General features: G+C 44.6%; 1 long non-coding RNA gene across 5 annotated transcripts in view; it reads left to right on the top strand.

The window, feature by feature from the left end:
- LOC140186340 (uncharacterized) overlaps nucleotides 1-13,593 on the top strand; it is a 76,377-nt gene that overhangs the window by 42,100 nt on the left and 20,684 nt on the right. The window contains exon 3 of one of the 5 annotated variants that reach the window (XR_011882841.1): nucleotides 10,558-10,648. The exons of the other annotated variants lie outside the window; for them this stretch is intronic. This is a non-coding gene — a long non-coding RNA (uncharacterized lncRNA). The remainder of the gene's footprint in view (nucleotides 1-10,557; nucleotides 10,649-13,593) is intronic. 5 annotated transcript variants of the gene reach the window in all.

The following is a 13,593-nucleotide window of genomic DNA, read 5'->3' as shown; positions in this document are numbered from 1 at the left end:
CGGCACTGAGTCTGACCCGGTGGTGCAGAAGGGTGGGACGGAGAAGAAGAGAGCTGTCGTCATTGGAGACTCTATAGTCAGGGGAGCAGACAGGAGATTTTGTGGACATGAGAAGGACTCCCGCATGGTTTGTTGCCTCCCGGGTGCCAGGGTCTGGGATGTCTCTGACCGGGTGAATGACATCCTGGTACGAGAGGGAAAGCAACCAGAAGTCATGATACATGTTGGTACCAACGACATAGGCAGGAAGAGGGATGAAGTCCTGAAGTGCGAGTTTCAGGAACTAGGCAGAAGGCTGAAGAACAGGACCTCAAGTGTGGCGTTCTCAGGATTGCTGCCAGTGCTACGTGACAGCGATGGTAAGAATTGGAGGAGATGGCAGTTGAATGCGTGGCTGAGGAGTTGGTGCAAGGAGCAGGGTTTTAGATTTTGGATCATTGGGATCTCTTCTGGGGAAGGTGGGACCTGTACAGATTGGATGGGTTGCACCTGAACTCGAGGGAGAGCAATATCCTTGCAGGTAGGTTTGCTAGCAAGGTTTGGGAGGGTTTAAACTAATTTGCAAGGGAGATGGGACCCAGAGCGATAGAGCAGTGAAAGAAGTGCATGGAGTAAAGCCAGATCTAACATACAGAGAAGCATTGAGGAAAGAGAAGCAGAATAAACGGTGTAAAGACAGTAAGGTAGAAGGGCTGAAATATGTGTACCTCAATGCAAGAAGCATCAGGAACAAAGGTGATGAACTGAGAGCTTGGATACATACATGGAATTATGATGTAGTGGCCATTACAGAGACTTGGCTGGCACCAGGGCAGGAATGGATTCTCAATATTCCTGGATTTCAGTGCTTTGAAAGGGATAGAGGGGGTGGAAAAAGGGGAGGAGGGATGGCATTACTGGTCAGGGATACTATTACAGTTACAGAAAGGTGGGTAATGTAGCAGGGTCCTCTTTTGAGTCTATATGGGTGGAAGTCAGGAACAGGAAGGGAGCAATTACTCTGTTGGGGGTATTCTATAGGTCCCCTTGTAGCAGCAGAGATACAGAGGAGCAGATTGGGAGGCAGATTTTGGAAAGGTGCAAAAATAACGAAGTTGTTATCATGGGTGACTTTAACTTCCCTAATATTGATTGGCACCTGATTAATTCCAAGGGTTTAGATGGGGCAGAGTTTGTTAAGTGTGTCCAGGACGGATTCCTGTCACAGTATGTGGACAGGCCGACTAGGGGGAATGCCATACTACAGGGAGGGAGTTACCAACGGACAAGAGTAGCAGTCAAATACGTTGTGTTTACCCAGAGAAAGACTACAATGACCATGAAGCCTTGCCCAGGCACCAATGCGCATGCATGACCTGCACATGCGTGTACCTGCCGATTTATTTCCCTGCAAATTGTTTTTGGCGATTCTGTCCGGGGGTGGGGGGGGGGGTGATGTTAATCATGACCGGAATATCGGTGATAAGTGGCTAATACCCTCAATTTTGTTTCTAAAAGGGTTTATCTAAAGAATTTAATATTAAACACAGCGCATACTTTCCTCGCATGAATATAGTGAGAAGTCAATTATCAGGGGAGCTTGAAGTAAGTGTTGAACAAACTTTCAGTAGAAGTGGTAGAGACAGGTTTGATATTATCATTTAAAGAAAAATTGGTTAGGTATATGGACAGCAAAGGAATGAGGGTTATGGGCTGAGTGCAGGTCGGTGGGACTAGGTGAGAGTAAGCGTTCGACATGGACTAGAAGGGCCGGGATGGCCTGTTTCCGTGCTGTAATTGTTATATGGTTATATAAGTAAGTCAATAGCATCATAACATTTTAAGTAACGTTTGGATATTAAACACACAGCACATATTTTCCCCGTATGAACATATAAAATCATTGCAACACACCAATATCGCTGAATCAGTGGGAGCCCTGGGCTTGTTTTCCTGCAACAAGACGATTCCATCAAGGGGTGATGGGAGACAGCAATACTCGAACGGGGTTCCTTGTGTCCAGTCTATTCCGCAATTTAGTTTTCGTTGCATTCGTTGCATAAAACTCCGCTTCGCAGAAATATGTTGGAAATGGAAGCAACGTTTTTAGTGCTTTCGTGGCTATCTCAAGATATTTAGCCTTGACTTTGATCCAGAATGCCGGCAGAGATGTTATGTCAAACATACTTTTCAGCCCGCCGTCATTTGCAAGCTCGAGGAGCTGATCTCCTTCCCGCACTGACATGGATGACGCGTGCATAGTGACCTCGCATGCATTCAAGCTCAACAGTGTGTGACAGGGAGTGAGGAAAGGTGCAGCTGACTCATATTGTTTCATATTGCCAAATCATATTGTTTCCTCGCGGCCTGGTAGCGCATGCTTTGCAGCCCAGTACCGGTCCACGGCCCGGTGGTTGGGGACCACTGCCATACTAGATCTAGTACTAGCTAGATAATGAACCGGGTCAGGTCACAGATCTCTCAGTGTGTGAGCCTCTGGGGGACAGTGACCACCGCTCCCTGGCCTTTAGCATTATCATGGAAAAGGATAGAATCAGAGAGGACAGGAAAATTTTTAATTTGGGAAGGGCAAATTATGAGGCTATAAGGCTAGAACTTGCGGGTGTGAATTGGGATGATGTTTTTGCAGGGAAATGTACAATGGATATGTGGTCAATGTTTAGGGATCTCTTGCAGGATGTTAGGGATAAATATGTCCCAGTGAGGAAGATAAAGAATGGTAGGGTGAAGGAGCTATGGGTGACAAGTGAGGTGGAAAATCTAGTCAGGTGGAAGAAGGCAGCATACATGAGGTTTAGGAAGCAAGGATCAGATGGGTCTATTGAGGAATATAGAGAAGCAAGAAAGTAGCTTAAGAAGGGTCTGAGAAGAGCAAGAAGGGGGCATGAGAAGGCCTTGGTGAGTAGGGTAAAGGAAAACCCCGAGGCATTCTTCAATTATGTGAAGAAAAAAAGGATGACAGGAGTCAAGGTAGGATCGATTAGAGATAAAGGTAGGAAGATGTGCCTGGAGGCTGTGGAAGTGAACGAGGTCCTCAATGAATACTTCTCTTCGGTATTCACCAATGAAAGGGAACTTGATGATGGTGAGGACAGTATGAGCGAGGTTGATGTTCTGGAGCATGTTGATATTAAGGGAGAGGAGATGTTGGAGTTGTTAAAATACATTAGGACGGATAAGTCCCCGGGGCCTGACGGAATATTCCCAGGCTGCTCCACGAGGCGAGGGAAGAGATTGCTGAGCCTCTGGGTAGGATCTTTATGTCCTTGTTGTCCACGGGAATGGTACCAGAGGATTGGAGGGAGGCGAATGTTGTCCCCTTGTTCAAAAAAGGTAGTAGGGATAGTCCGGGTAATTATAGACCAGTGAGCCTTATGTGTGTGGTGGGAAAGCTGTTGGAAAAGATTCTTAGAGATAGGATCTCTGGGCATTTAGAGAATCATGGTCTGATCAGGGACAGTCAGCATGGCTTTTTGAAAGGCAGATCGTGTCTAACAAGCCTGATAGAGTTCTTTGAGGAGGTGACCAGGCATATTGATGAGAGTAGTGCAGTGGATGTGATCTATATGGATTTTAGTAAGGCATTTGACAAGGTTCCACACGGTAGGCTTATTCAGAAAGTCAGAAAGCATGGGATCCAGGGAAGTTTGGCCAGGTGGATTCAGAATTGGCTTGCCTGCAGAAGGCAGAGGGTCGTGGTTGAGGGAGTACATTCAGGTTGGAGGATTGTGACTAGTGGTGTCCCACAAGGATCTGTTCTGGGACCTCTACTTTTCGTGATTTTTATTAACGACCTGGATGTGTGGGTAGAAAGGTGGGTTGGCAAGTTTGCAGACGACACAAAGGTTGGTGGTGTTGTAGATAGTGCAGAGGATTGTCAAAGATTGCAGAGAGACATTGATAGGATGCAGAAGTGGGCTGAGAAGTGGCAGATGGAGTTCAACCCGGAGAAGTGTGAGGTGGTACACTTTGGAAGGACAAACTCCAAGGCAGAGTACAAGGTAAATGGCAGGATACTTGGTAGTGTGGAGGAGCAGACGTATTTGGGGGTACATATCCAGAGATCCCTGAAAGTTGCCACACAGGTGGATAGGGTAGTTAAGAAAGCTAATGGGGTGTTAGCTTTCATAAGTCGAGGGACAGAGTTTAAGAGTCGCGATGTAATGATGAGGCTCTATAAAACTCTGGTTCGGCCACACTTGGAGTACTGTGTCCAGTTCTGGTCGCCTCACTATAGGAAGGATGTGGAAGCATTGGAAAGGGTACAGAGGAGATTTACCAGGATGCTGCCTGGTTTAGAGAGTATGGATTATGATCAGAGATTAAGGGAGCTAGGGCTTTACTCTTTGGAGAGAAGGAGGATGAGAGGAGACATGATAGAGGTGTACAAGATAATAAGAAAATAGATAGAGTGGATAGCCAGCACCTCTTCCCCAGGGCACCACTGCTCAATACGAGAGGACATGGCTTTAAGGTAAGGGGTGGGAAGTTCAAGGAGGATATTAGAGGAAGGTTTTTTACTCAGAGAGTGGTTGCTGCGTGGAATGCACTGCCTGAGCCGGTGGTGGAGGCAGATACACTAGTGAAGTTTAAGAGACTGCTAGACAGGTATATGGAGGAATTTAAGCTGGGGACTTATATGGGAGGCAGGGTTTGAGGGTTGGCACAACATTGTGGGCCGAAGGGCCTGTACTGTGCTGTAGTATTCTATGTTCTATGATTAGTTCACAAATAGAGAAAGCTAGTAGACAGTGTGTGAGGGAGGATAGGTAGGGGACAGAGAACGGGAGCACTCGGACCAAAGATGTAGGGGAGAAGGAAGAAAAAGATAACAAAGTTGTTTGCACCATTAAGGATAAACAGAGAGTAAAAGGTGGAGAGTTTCTTAAATGCATCTGTTTTAATGCCAGGAGCATTGTAAGAAAGGTGGATGAGCTTAGAGCATGGATTGATACCTGGAAATATGATGTTGTAGCTATTAGTGAAACATGGTTGCAGGAGGGGTGTGATTGGAAACTAACTATTCCTGGATTTTGTTGCTTCCGGTGTGATAGAATCAGAGAAGCAAGAGGGGGAGGTGTTGCATTGCTTGTCAGAGAAAATATTACAGCGGTGCTTTGGCAGGATAGATTAGAGGACTCATCTAGGGAGGCTATTTGGGTGGAATTAAGGAATGGGAAAGGTGTAGTAACACTTATAGGGGTATATTATACACCACCAAATGGGGAGCGAGAATTGGAGGAGCAAATTTGTAAGGAGATAGCAGATATTTGTAGTAAGCACATGGTTGTGATTGTGGGAGATTTTAATTTTCCACATGTAGACTGGAAAGCCCATTCTGTAAAAGGGCTGGATGGTTTGCAGTTTGTATAATCTGTGCAAGATAGTTTTTTGCAGCAATACATAGAGGTACCAACTAGAGAAGAGGCAGTGTTGGATCTTCTGTTAGGGAATGAGATAGGTCAGGTGACGGAGGTATGTGTTGGGGAGCACATCGTGTCCAGTGATCACAATGCCATTAGTTCCAATATAACTATGGAGAAGGATAGGGCTGGACCCAGGGTTGAGATTTTTGATTGGAGAAAGGCTAACTTTGAGGAGATGCAAAAGGATTTAGTAGGAGTGGATTGGTACAATTTGTTTTATGGGAAGGATGTAATAGAGAAATGGTCATTTAAAGGTGAAATTTTGAGGGTGCAGAATCTTTATGTTCCTGTTAGGTTGAAAGGAAAGGTTAAAAGTTTGAGAGAGCCATGGTTTTCAAGGGATATTGGAAACTTGGTTTGGAAAAAGAGAGAGGGATCTACAATAAATATAGGATGCATGGAGTAAATGAGGCGCTCAAGGAATATAAAGAATGTAAAAAGAATCTTAAGAAAGAGATTAGAAAAGCTAAAAGAAGATATGAGGTTGCTTTGGCAAGTAAGGTGAAAATAAATTGGAAGAGTTTCTACAGTTATATTAATGGCAAAAGGATAGTGAGGGATAAAATTGCTCCCTTAGAGAATCAGAGTGGACAGCTATGTGCAGAGCCAAAAGAGCTGGGGGAGATTTTGAATAATTTCTTTTCTTCAGTATTCACTAAGGAGAAGGATATTGAATTGTGTAAGGTAGGAGAAACAAGTAAGGTAGTTATGGAAACTATGATGATTAAAGAAGAGGAAGTACTGGCACTTTTAAGGAATATAAAAGTGGATAAGTCTCCGGGTCCTGACAGGATATTCCCTAGGCCCTTGAGGGAAGTTAGTGTGGAAATAGCAGGAGCTCTGACAGAAATATTTCAAATGTAATTAGAAACAGAGAAGGTGCCGGAGGATTGGCGTATTGCTCATGTGGTTCCAATGTTTAAAAAGGGTTCTAAGAGTAAACCTAGCAATTATCAGCCTCTAAGTTTGAGGTCAGTGGTGGGTAAATTAATGGAAAGTATTCTTAGAGATGTTATATATAACTATCTGGATAGACAGGGTCTGATTAGGAACAGTCAACATGGATTTGTACGTGGAAGGTCATGCTTGACGAATCTTATTGAATTTTTTGAAGAGGTCACTAGGAAAATTGACGAGGGTAAAGTGGCAGGTGTTGTCTATATAGACTTCAGTAAGGCCTTTGACAAGGTTCCACATGGAATGTTAGTTAGGAAGGTTCAATTGTTAGGTATTAATATTGAAGTAGTAAAATGGATTCAACAGTGGCTGGATAGGAGATGCCAGAGAGTAGTGGTGGATAACTGTTTGTCAGGTTGGAGGCCAGTGACTAGTGGTGTGCCCAGGGATCTGTACTGGGTCCAATGTTGTTTGTCATATACATTAATGATCTGGATGATGGGGTGGTAAATTGGATCAGTAAGTATGCAGATGATACTATGATAGGTGGCGTTGTGGATAATGAAGTAGGTTTTCAAAGCTTGCAGAGAGACTTGGGCCAGTTGGAAGAGTGGGCTGAAAGATGGCAGATGGAGTTTAATGCTGATAAGTGTGAGGTGCTACATTTTGTTAGGACTAATCAAAATAGGACATACATGGTAAATGGTAGGGCATTGAGGAATGCAGTAGAACAGAGGGATCTAGGAATAATGGTGCATAGTTCCCTGAAGGTGGAATCTCATGTGGATAGGGTGGTGAAGAAAGCTTTTGGTATGCTGGCCTTTATAAATCAGAGCATTGAGTATAGGAGTTGGGATGTAATGTTAAAATTGTACAAGGCATTGGTGAGGCCAAATTTGGAGTATTGTGTACAGTTCTGGTCACCGAATTATAGGAAAGATGTCACAAAATAGAGAGAATACAGAGGAGATTTACTAGAATGTTACCTGGGTTTCAGCACCTAAGTTACAGAGAAAGGTTGACATGGATAGGTTTTTTCCATTGAGAGTAGGGGAGATTCAAACAAGAAGACATGAGTTGAAAGTTAAGGGGCAAAAGTTTAGGGGTAACATGAGGGGGAACTTCTTTACTCAGAGAGTGGTAGCTGTGTGGAACGAGCTTCCAGTAGAAGTGGTAGAGGCAGGTTCGATTTTGTCATTTAAAAAAAAATTGGATAGGTATATGGTCAGGAAAGGAATGGAGGGTTATGGGCTGAGTGCAGGTAGATGGGACCAGGTGAGAGTAAGCATTCGGCACGGACTAGAAGGGTCGAGATGGCCTGCTTCCGTGCTGGAATTATTATATGGTTATATCGATTCAGCTATAAAGAAGACAAGACAGCAACTATACTTCATTAGGTGTTTGAAGAGATTTGGTACGTCAACAAATACACTCAAAAACTTCCATAGATGTACCATGGAGAGCATTCTGATAGGCTGCATCACTGTCTGGTATGGGGATGGGATGGTACTGCACAGGACTGAAAGAAGCTGCAGAAGGTTGTAAGTCTAGTTAGCTCCATTTTGGGTACTAGCCTACAAAGTACCTAGGACATCTATAGGGAGTGGTGTCTCAGAAAGTCAGTGTCTATTATTAAGGACGTCCAGCACCCAGGGCATGCCCTTTTCTCAGTGTTACTGTCAGGCAGGAGGCACAGAAGCCTGAAGGCACACACTCCTAAATGGACATTGAAGTCGTGAACACTACCTCACTTTTAAAATATATATTATTTCTGGTTTTGCACGATTCAATGTATATTGTAATTTATTTATTATTATTTTCTTTTTCTATATTGTGTATTGCATTGAACGCCGGCTGCCAAGTTAACAAATTTCACAATACATGCCAGTGATAATAAACCTGATTCTGATACTTGCATCATTCCCCTGTGCCTTCTGTAACATTGTACCTTCCCATGTAAATATTTACTTAAACCTGCTAATGAAATCAGCCTGATATCCCTGTCATTGATAGGGGCCTTTATTTAATTGTTCCAAAGGCCTGGGCTATGACCAAGGTCACAGTTCAATTCATAAAGCCTTTACATAATGATAGAGTGAGCATAAAGTGAAGAGTGCTGTACTAATACCCCGCTTTGTTGGTTCAGTCAGCACAGCTTTTCTGTGAGGTGACCCGTTATTCCACATCCTTTTTCATTATGATTAACGTTTTTCCAATTCAGCAGCATCCTGCTCTTCAAGCACATTACTTCTGGAAGCTTCAACCGTTACTTCCTTTGAAAAACCTAAAGCCCCTTTGTTTAGGCACCTGATGTTTGCCTTATTTCCTGATGGTGAATAGCCAACAATAAATAAAAGACCTCCCAACAAAATTGGAGTCAAGAGTTCAAAGATACAGAAAGCAAGGAATGAATAGCAGCCAGTCATTTACAATCTCTGAAAAGAGTAAAAAAAAATCCTGCAGTTCATACATGTCATAATTATCTCAGATCTTCTTACTTTTGCTTTAATGCTCAAAATTTGTAACATTAAAAATAAAATCCCGAAATAGGACATTACACTACTTTAAAAAAAGACAGCGTATTCCTTTATGTCACTACACTTAAAGCCTGTGGGCAAGGAACAATAAGTGAGAACTAAGAAATGTGCAAAACAAAAACTGGGAAAGTGGCTTGGAAACTTAAGTACTTTTGTAAATGATCTGAACATGTTGAGAAAGTCTATCAATAAAAGAAGGACGTGATCAAGTTAACTCCTTCTAAAAGCCCTTTCAACATTTTTCAGATTACATTCTTCTAGTACTCATGAGAGCTATTTCTAAAATGTAAATGTTTTGGACAACTTAAAACCAGTGGAAATAACTGCACAATTTCATCTTTGCCACTTAGCAGTTTAGGTCATTCTTTTTGAAAACATGCCCAGTTTTCATTGATTTTAAGCATGATTATCCACTTACCTTGTTCTTGTTGATTTAACTTTTAAAATCTTAATAGCCAAATTGGCTTCAAATTTAGGGTTTGTTTTTTCCTAAATGTTTGAGGGCATTTACTAACTACATTTCATGAACGTATGAAGTTCCTCAAGTTTCTTTGCTTGCCTTTTTGCACAAGCAGTCATCAAATTATTATTTTTGTTTCTCATGATCATTTTCCACAATATCATGTTTAGCCATTTTAGAAAATGGTATTATTGCTAAAATGCAAAATGAAGAATAATCTGTACAATGGAGTTCTGCTGGCAATGCAAGAAGGATTCAGTTGTCTTTACCTACACCCCATCTCTCTCTGTGTCCAATACTTTATTCTAGAAACATAGAAAACCTACGACACAATAAAGGCCCTTCGGCCCACAACGCTGTGCTGAACATGTCCTTACCGTAGAAATTACCTAGGGTTACCCATAGCCCTCTATTTTTCTAAGCTCCATGTACCTGTCCAGGATACTCTTAAAAGACCCTATTGTTTCGGCCTCCACCACCGTTGCCAGCGGCCAATTCCAAGCGCTCACCAGTTTCTGTATAAAAACCTACCCCTGACATCTCTTCTGTACCTGCTTCCAAGCATCTTAAAACAGTGCCTTCTCAGGCTAGCCATTTCAGCCCTGGGAAAAAGCCTCTGACTATCCACACGATCAATGCCTCTTATTATCTTATACACCTCTATCAGGTCACCTCTCATCCTCTGTCGCTCCAAGGAGAAAAGGCTGAGCTAAAGTTGTAGCTATGGGCACCCGTATGGGTCCTAGCTATGCCTGCCTTTTTGTTGGGTTTGTGGAACAATCTATGTTCCGTGCCCTCAAGTTTACCTGGTTGGAGGAACAACACCTTATATTCCGTCTGGGTAGCCTCCAACCTGATGGCATGAACATCGACTTCTCTAACTTCCGCTAAGGCCCCACCTCCCCCTCGTACCCCATCTGTTACTTACTTTTATGCACACATTCTTTCTCTCACTCTCCTTTTTCTCCCTCTGTCCCTCTGAATATACCTCTTGCCCATCCTCTGGGTCCCCACCCCCTTGTCTGTCTTCCCAGACCTCCTGTCCCATGATCCTCTCGTATCCCCTTTTGCCTATCACCAGTCCAGCTCTTGGCTCTATCCCTCCCCCTCCTGTCTTCTCCTATCATTTTGGATCTCCCCCTCCCCCTCCAACTTTCAAATCCCTTACTCACTCTTCCTTCAGTTAGTCCTGACGAAGGGTCTCGGCCTGAAACATCAACTGCACCTCTTCCTACAGATGCTGCCTGGCCTGCTGCGTTCACCAGCAACTTTGAAGATTATTAGGGGATTGGACACGCTGGAGGCAGGGAGCATGTTCCCGCTGATGGGTGAGTCCAGAACCAGGGGCCACAATTTAAGAATAAGGGGTAGGCCATTTAGAACGGAGTTGAGGAAAAACTTTTTCACCCAGAGAGTGGTGGATATGTGAAATGCTCTGCCCCAGAAGGCAGTGGAGGCCAGGTCTCTGGATGCTTTCAAGAAAGAGATGGATACAGCTCCTAAGGATAGCGGAACCAAAGGTTATGGGGATAAGGCAGGAACTGGATACTGATTGTGGATGATCAGCCATGATCATAGTGAATGGCGGTGCTGGCTCGAAGGGCCGAATGGCCTACTCCTGCATCTATTGTCTATTGTCTATCACCTCTGTGTTTTCCCAGTTCATGACCTTGATGTTCTCAATAGCATCTTGAATATTCCTTCTGTCCTTTGTGTAGTTATGGGCTAGAGGTTCTTAGGAGTGAGTGTGCACAATGCTTTTTTTTGTGGAGGCTTTGAACACATTAGTGAATCTTTTAATGTTTTTTCATTTTCCTGGTTCCCGCAGCAGAGTTCTGACTAAAGCTTCTGTTTGAAGTGTCTGATGTCAGGCACATGAAGGATGATTGATTTCTTGCTGACTAATTTTAACTCTGGCTGCAATGGCGGTGACCTTGGTCAGTTTGAAGACAGAATTTGTTTGTATGCTCTCCCAGTGAATTTGGAGACTTTTATGGAGTTGGTGTTGGTGGTATTTTTCTAGTGCCATGAGGTGCTTGCACTAGGTAGTCAGCATATAGGAGAGCCGATAATACTGACTGCAATAATGCAATGTCATTATAAATGCCTGATTTAAAACGAACAAGCATAATCTCTGTAAGATTTTGTCTTTCCAAGTGTATTTTGATAGGTTGGAATGCCTGTGTTGAGGACCTGTATGTCAAGTTTGGGTCACAAAGGGCAATTATTACATCACAGCCTGCAGCATCATACAAGAATATATAGTCAGTGTGAATTAAGTCACATAAAAGAGAGACTTTTGGGCAATTTATGGAATCGAGTGATGCCACACGACGTGCGATGGTACGTACAGAAGATCTGCATTTGTAATGGGCACAAATCTGGTACTTAGAGGTAGGTTAATCTGGTTTATGTAATTAGGATAGGGCCATTTCTGGAATATGTTTATGGATAATATTGATGAATAGTTAGAACATAAGAGAGAGGAGAAAAATTAGGCCATTCAGCCCATCAAGTCTGCACTATCATTTGATCATGGTTGATGTAATTTTCTTCTCAACCCCATTCTCCTGCCTTCTTTTCGTAACCTTTGACACCTTTACTAATCAAAAACCAATCAACCACTGCTTTAAAAACACTGAATGACTTGTCCTCTGCAGTCGTCTGTGGCAATGAGTTTCACAGTTTCACTACCCTCTGGCTGAGGAAACTCCTTCTCCTTTCTGTTATAAACAGATGTCCTTCTGTTCGGAAGCTCTGCCCACTGGCCCTAGGTTCTGTCATTATTTGAAATGCTCTCTCTATGTGCACTATCTAGGCCTTTCAATATTGGCCGACTCCAACACCTCAGGGCATATTCAAAACTCGGACTCCAGCAACGACCATGGACACCTTTACAGCGATTGCGCAACCACCAACTGCGACTCCAGCCTTGAACTCCAGGCCAAGTCTTTTATGTGCTGCTGTTGTGACTCCCGTCTCCCCTTCCCCCACCACCACTCCGCAGCCCCGACTTCCTCAGATCCCACCGTCAACTCCTGGGCCCTCAGAGGCTCCATCCTCCTCTCACCCCAACCCTCCCCTCTCCATTGACACCCCCAGCCTTCCCCCTCCCCCCTCTGATCCCAGCTCTCAAGATTCCAGCCTTGAACTCCAGGCCGCTGTTGTGACTCCCGTCTCCCCTTCCCCCACCACCACTCCGCAGCCCCGTCTTCCTCAGATCCCACCGTCAACTCCTGGGCCCTCAGAGGCTCCATCTTCCTCTCACCCCAAGCCTCCCCTCTCCATTGACACCCCCAGCCACCCCGCTCCCCCCTCTGATCCGAGCTCTCATCCGTGCCGGGTCTTTACCATCCCCTCCGACCTTCAACTGTCTGGGGCAGAACGCTCTGTTCTCAGTAAGGGCCTCACCTTTGTCCCCCTTCGCCCACACCTCAGCGAGTTCCGTGTTCGCCACGATGCGGAACTTTTCTTCCGCCGTCTCCGTCTCCGAGCCTACTTCTTCGGCAAGGACTCCTCCACCCCCACCGATGATCCCTTCTCCCGTCTTCAACCCTCCTCTTCTTCATGGACACCCCGCTCTGGTCTTCTGCCTGCTCTGGATCTCTTTATTGCTAACTGCCGATGGGACATCAACCGTCTCGACTTCACCGCACCTTGTCCCCATTCCAACCTCACTCCTTTGGAACACTCTGCTCTCCACTCCCTCCGCACTAATCCTAACCTTATTATTAAACCCGCCGATAAGGGGGATGCTGTTGTAGTCTGGCGTACTGACTTCTACCTTGCCGAGGCACAGCGACAACTCGCGGATACCTCCTCTTATTTACCCCTCGATCGTGACCCCACTAAGGAGCACCAGGCCATTGTCTCCCACACCATCACCGACTTCATCCGCTCAGGGGATCTCCCATCCACTGCTACCAACCTTATAGTTCCCACACCCCGCACTTCCCGTTTCTACCTCCTACCCAAGATCCACAAACCTGCCTGTCTTGGCCGACCTATTGTCTCAGCTTGCTCCTGCCCCACCGAACTCATTTCTGCATACCTCGACACTGTTTTATCACCCCTTGTTCAATCCCTTCCGACCTATGTTCATGACACTTCTCACGCTCTTAAACTTTTCGATGATTTTAAGTTCCCTGGCCCCCACCGCTTTATTTTCACCATGGATGTCCAGTCCCTATATACTTCCATCCCCCATCAGGAAGGTCTCAAAGCTCTACGCTTCTTTTTGGATTCCAGACCTAATCAGTTCCCCTCTACCACC

The sequence above is a fragment of the Mobula birostris genome, chromosome 2 (assembly GCF_030028105.1).
Source record: "Mobula birostris isolate sMobBir1 chromosome 2, sMobBir1.hap1, whole genome shotgun sequence".
NCBI lineage: Eukaryota > Metazoa > Chordata > Chondrichthyes > Myliobatiformes > Myliobatidae > Mobula > Mobula birostris.
Note: the sequence above shows the minus strand (reverse complement) of the source record. Positions and strands in the feature narration are given on the sequence as shown.